Source organism: Artibeus jamaicensis, unplaced genomic scaffold, assembly GCF_021234435.1.
Source record: "Artibeus jamaicensis isolate MK-2021 breed Jamaican fruit bat unplaced genomic scaffold, CSHL_Jam_final contig_387, whole genome shotgun sequence".
NCBI lineage: Eukaryota > Metazoa > Chordata > Mammalia > Chiroptera > Phyllostomidae > Artibeus > Artibeus jamaicensis.
In genome coordinates, this window is record NW_026521812.1 from 22233319 (window position 1) to 22239536 (window position 6218).

Below are 6218 nucleotides of genomic sequence, written 5' to 3' on the forward strand. Positions count from 1 at the left end.
TTCTTCTTCGTTGATCATGGACCCAGACGGGATAGACTTTTACCTGCAGGCCTTGCAGAAAGAAGTCTCTGGAAATGACTCTTCTCCCCAGGAGGAGTGGTTTACAGACCTGCAGCACATGCGGGGCTTAGAGAGGGAAAGCACCCTTCCCCAGCAGACAGGAGAGAAAGGACTGTCTCAGCTTCCTCCCTGAGCCTGGAACCACTTGTTTTACACTTTTTTACTTGGGTACTCACATTCTCTATCCCTTTGAAAAATGAAGATTTTCATGTTTGGCCTCTGCATTCTGGAAAGTGCTGTTCAACACTCTTGAGATTAAACTCCCCATATGGTAGAGCAATAACATAACCTTAACTTGGGGATTTCAGCCATTGGGTGGGCGAGGAAAAGGAAACTTAAGTTACTCTTCACCTCCTGTTCCTTCTATCATCCTTTAAACGTTAGGCAGAGAACATGTCTCTTAAGTGGAACTTATCATTCAATAGACAATTTTACTTGAAAATTGTGATTTGCTCATTCATTCATTGGTGTTTTTCCTAAATAAGTGTTTGTGGAGGGGCTGCTATGAGCCCTGGAAGGAGTGGAGGGAAAGGGGTTTCAGGTCCTTGCTCTCCAGTGGCCAGTGGTCTGAGGGCTGGTCACCCAGAGGATGACAGACAGAACGGGGACCTGTGTCCAGGCCCTCAGGCTGACAACAGCAGCCCAGTCACAGGAAAAGGAGCTTCCCTTTGCAGACGAAGCCGGCAGATCTGGATCATGATGTTACGGCAAGAACGGCCTCGGAAAACAATCAGGTATTAGTACCTTAGACGCTCGAGTTTCCTGGGTAGGAACAGGAAGAACTGCCATGTAACTGGATCCTAGATCAGTACTATTAACATATTTGAAGAAAGGTGTGCTGCCAGCAGAGGGCTGGTCTGAGGGACAGGTGGCAAACAAGACCGGGGCAAGAGAGAGCTCCTGAGGACGCCTGGCAACCCCTCAACCTTGTCGCCAGCTTCCTCAACAACCAGGTAATCCATGCAGTTCTGGATTTATCTTACTTTCAGAAACCTTTTGTCCCCTGAATCTTAGGCAGTGGCCCCAAATATCCAACAGACCAAGAAAGGCCAAACACGGTGACAGGAGGTGGCAGCTTGCAGGCCACAGAGTTGGACCCTCTGCTCAAAAACCCCCAAAGTGCCTGTGAGGAACGCAGGGCCCCAGGGCCAGGGCTGTAAAGGCCCTGAGTGAGCAGATCCATCACTTTCTCTTTGAGTTTTAGAGACTGACACCTAAGAGTCGCAGAACTGGTGGCACAGCAGGGACGGGGAACCTAGTACAAACTCCTGTGTCTCCTGTTGTCCACAAATATTTAAACACTCTTAAATAAGATAGATCATAAAAATAAAACTAAAATCAATACTAATTTCAATGCCAACTGGCCTTGTTAATGTGTAGCTGACACTCGAACAACATGGGGGCGGGGGCACTGGCCCCTGAGTAGGTGGGAGTCCCAGGGACGTATAGGGCTGACTGTCTATTTGTGAAAAAACCTTGTGTAAGTGGACCATTGCATTTTCAAACGAGTGTTTTTTCAAGGGTCAACTTGAAAAACACTCGTTTGAAAATCAAGAGAAGTCTTATATCAAAAGAAGTCTTATCAAGAGAAGTCTTCTCTTCCTAAGGGTTTTAGAGGATGAGAGAAAGAGCAGGAGACAAGCTAAAGGACAGACGGCGGAGGCGGGGTGTTGGGGAACGATGGTAATCCATCAGAGACAGGCGAAGAGAGGGACCGGAGAGCCCAGCTCGCTTCTTGGTCTTGGCAGTACTTGGTCTGTATCCAGCTCCGCAAATGCTCCTCCAGGGTGAAGCATCTAATTCTGTCATAGAGTTTAGGTGACACATCTAAACCATGTCCTTTCCCACCAAGAGGCCTGAAGTGGACTTATTACTCAGTGTTAGCAAGACACAGGAAAATCTATTGGAAGGCTTCTAGGAAGGATTTTTATCTTTGAGTTTTAAAAAAAGCCCCTAAGGAGAAAGCCATTTTGCTTCTCTTTTCATCTTACAAAAATGAGGGCAGTGTTTTGCCGACACACCCAGGATGGCAGAGCTGGGCGCCCGCACTTACCTGAGTGGCTGCCCCAACCTGACCTGCCTCCTTCTGAACTTGTTTAGAAAGATGAATACACTTTTCTAATTGAAGTCCAGGCTAGTGAGACAATATGTTATTGATGGCAGAGGCACCCTAATTGGCAGAGAGGGGCATTCACTAAAAGATGGAAGATCAGAAAAAGCTTCCGAAAGAGTGGTTTGGACCTTGAAACCTGAAAGATAAGTAGGAGTTAATGAGATGACGAAGCAGAAGGTGAGAGAAGAAGGAAGTTTTCCTCCAGAGGGACCAACCTGCAGAAAGAAACTGAGAAGAGAGAGCACAGTGCATCTGTCAACGTGAGAGAAGATGAAGGTAGAAACACTGGCAGGAGTCAGGTTGTGAAGGTCTGGTTAAGGCACGTGGACTCTGTTCTCAGCGCATTTGGAAGTCATTGATTGATTATAGGAGGGAAATGACACACTCGGGTTTGCATTTAAAAATACTATCCTGCTGAACAGAGTGGAAGGAGGCAAGAGTGGATGGATAGAGGGAGCCCAACTGGAGGTTACTATCACACAGCCCCGTATTAGGAGCTGATGATGATTTTGGGCTGGTGGATGTGGGCTGGTGAGGGAGGACGGAGAAAAGTAGAGAAACTTGAGAGGTATTAAAATAATGGTATAGGAAAACTTGGTGTCTGATGATAGGGGATGATAGAGAGAAGTCAAAGGTGGGGGTCTAGCTTTCTTGGCTTGGACAATGGGGCTGGTGGTGGTAAACTAACAGGGAATATGGAGGGAGGAGCAAGAACTGGGGCAGTAAAATGAGCTCAGTTTGGGACACACTGTTTCTGAGAGGGACCAAGCAGCTGAGCATGCAAATCTTATAGGATTGCGGTGTAGACTAGACATGTAGATTCTGGAGTCACCACAGGTAAAGTCATCAAAGCCATAGAGGTAGGTGGGTGTGCCTGGAGACAGCGTGAGGCGTGGAGCACGCGGTGGAGATGTGAGCATGAGGGAGCTCCAGGGCCAGGCTCTTAGGCTGGCGTCTGGGGTTCTCTCCTCGAGAGGCATGTGACTTTGGGAGCATCACTTAACCTCTCCAAGCCTTGCTCCTATCTGTAAAATGAGAAAAATGGAAGTACGTACCTCATGAAATTATTGTGAAGATTAAAGAAATTTATAATTCATAAAGCACCCTGAACAGATTTGTCATAGCCAAGAGTAGAATCCACAGTATATGGAACCAACTTATTGACTAGGCACAGAGGGCATAATGCCTGGGGTCCGTAAAACATTTTAATTTTTTTTTAAATGAGGGAAAAAAAATGTAGGTCGAATGAAACATTTTAATATATGGTGTTAACATGTTTTTCTTTACGTTAACATAGTTGTAAGGTGTAACTTTGCACTGTTTTGATGGAGGAAGGGGCCCACGAAGACACCGGTGCTGGAGCCGGAGGTCACAGCGCAGCCCTGGGAGCAGCAGTAGTGAGACGGAACCCTGGGAACGTTTCCAGGCTGGAGCCCACAGAGGAGTCTGGGAAGGCACAGCCAGCAATGTCAGAGCAAAACTAGACCAGAGCTGTGCTTAGGGAGCCAAGGAGAGGCTTCAAGAAGGACACTGTGTCAAATGCTGCCATGGAGATGGGTTGGAAGGGGACTGAAAGGTACCCAGAAGATTTAGCGACAAGGACCACTGCGTTCTTGATGACAGTGGTCTGACCGATGAGCTGGGGAAGGAGAGAGATTGCAGTTTCTGAGGAGTAGATGGAAGGAGAGGAAATGGAGATGCAAGTACTTGCATCTCTCAGTGAGTTTAGTTCTGGAAAGGAGGCTTTTTAAACAGGGCACCAGCCAGCTTTTCCTGTGTCCAGACAAGTCCCTGTCTGGTTCCACATACATGCCAAATTGTTACCAGTTATGCCAGGTGGGTTAGTGGTTCTTGGTACCTTCCAGTTCAGAGGGACAAGTCCAAGGGAGGGAGAGCTTGCCTAGGAGTCCACGGGTTAGTTGAGTGATGAAGACTGGAGCCCAGGCTTCTGAAGTTCGCCTGGGTCCTTCCAACTCTGGTCCCAAATGTATGGCTCACAATGAAAAGCAGCCAGCAATGGAGCATTGGTTCTCTTTGCTTCCAATGGACCTCTCACACCTTTTGTTGTATGTTTTAAATGAAAAGAAATGGATATGCCACAGATCACAGAACTTACTCTGAAAGAAAGTACTTTGGAGTGGCTTTCACAGGCCACTGCTGCTTCATCGCCCCTCCTGTGCAGCATTCACACAGCCCCGGGACCCCTGGGGAGGCAGTGGGGCAGACATGGCGTCCCAGTCCACCTCCAAACTGGGGAGGTCCTTCAGAACAGTGCGGCCTCGGCCGATGATCTCGACTGTTCACCGAGAATACCTGTGTATCTTTGTCTAGTGTGGCCTGCTGTCCTGGGGACCCTCCATGGTCATACGATAGCTACTCAGAAGTTCTTCTTCCATTAGCAGCAGGATGCCCACCAGCTCTCCATGAGCCACCTTGAGGTCACGGTCACTCAGCCTACAGAGGCACAGCTAAAAACAGAAAAGAAAAAAATATCCATTTTGAAGATTTCTATGTATTATTTACACGTGGCTTTGGGGGAGAAAACTAGGAGTAATCGTGTTTACAAGCCCTGCCCTCTCAAGTATTAAAAATTTCATAGTAATCAGAGTAACATCTCAAGCTCAAAGCCTTCTTGGAACATCTCAGACTTCTGGCTCTGTACGGAAGTCCAAGTTTCCAGCCCTTACAGAGTCTGTTCCTGGTGAATGTATAGTGTGAGGCCAATTTTCCTTTAAAAGTACAGATATAACACATGTATGCATAGGGAAAATGCTGGAAAAATAAACCAAAATGTGAATGGTGATTGTGTCCCAGTGGGAGGCCATGATTATTATTTTTTAACCATTTTACTTCAAAAAGTTGTTTTTGAAGTAAAAAGAGAGCTTTGAGCATATATAAAAGCAAACAGAGTAGTTCCCACCACCCAGCCCCAAACGCCATCAACCTGTGGACTGCCTTGCTCAATCCCATCACTCCCCATCTCCATATTATTTTGAGGCAAATTTATGATTGATTTTCATGTTTTTAATTTTTTCTATATTTAAATTTTTAAAATAAAAACTATCGTATTTGCTTAAATAATCAGGGGGAAAACACACGATTGAAAAAAGTCTTCTTATGAGTTTTGCTTAAAGAGTTCTCATTCTATCACTATTTGTAGATGGGTCAGGGGTCACACGTCTCTGAGCTGCCAGCCTGGGTGTTTCTCTGAGAGGCCCCCAAAATGGCTGGGGATGGATGGCCTCTCTTCTAGATTATTCCTGGCCATGGGAATTTCAGGTGAGTTTACAACCAAAACTGATACCAGCTGAGACCATAATGCTCTTCTGATGTAAGAAAGCATGACTCACCTTGAAGGCATTGGGTTTACGCCTCATCATAAAACAAGCTGGTTATCTCATAAATTTTTCACCACTGGCCAGGGTGTGGAGGATTTGACCTATAGACTCAAGGACACTCCCTTTGCAGTCTGCAGTGGGGTGCGTCTGTGACAAGTGGGAAGACCAGTCCTACCTGCATGTTATATTCCAGGGGATCTGGGCTGCTACTCATGACTGGAAATGGCCCATGATCTTGCAGAAATGCTCCCCAAAGGAACAGTACAAATGCCTAAAAGGACGAAGTAATAAACACGGTAATGCTACCGTGTCTATTATGACCGTGTTCATAATAGACATCCTGATGCGAACAGGATAACTGTGTCTGCACCCAAAATACTGTGGGATAATTAACTTATTATGTAGAAGTAGTTACTAAGGTGTAGTCCCTAACGATGTACAGGAAAGTGTACAATCTTATTCCATTAAATTGATTTTTCAGAAAATGGCTAGACACAGAGAGGTACTGAATGAAGACTTCTGTGTAACTAGTCAGCACAGTGTTCTCAAGTTCCAGATCAGTGCCATACAAATGCGACCTATTTATAATCAACGACGAAAACTTATTCAAATGTTCTCAGTATTAGGAATCTTAAAAAGTTGTCCTTAATCACCATTGTGATTCAGTTCTAGGTAATGGCTCAAAATCAATGCCACAACGTTACACG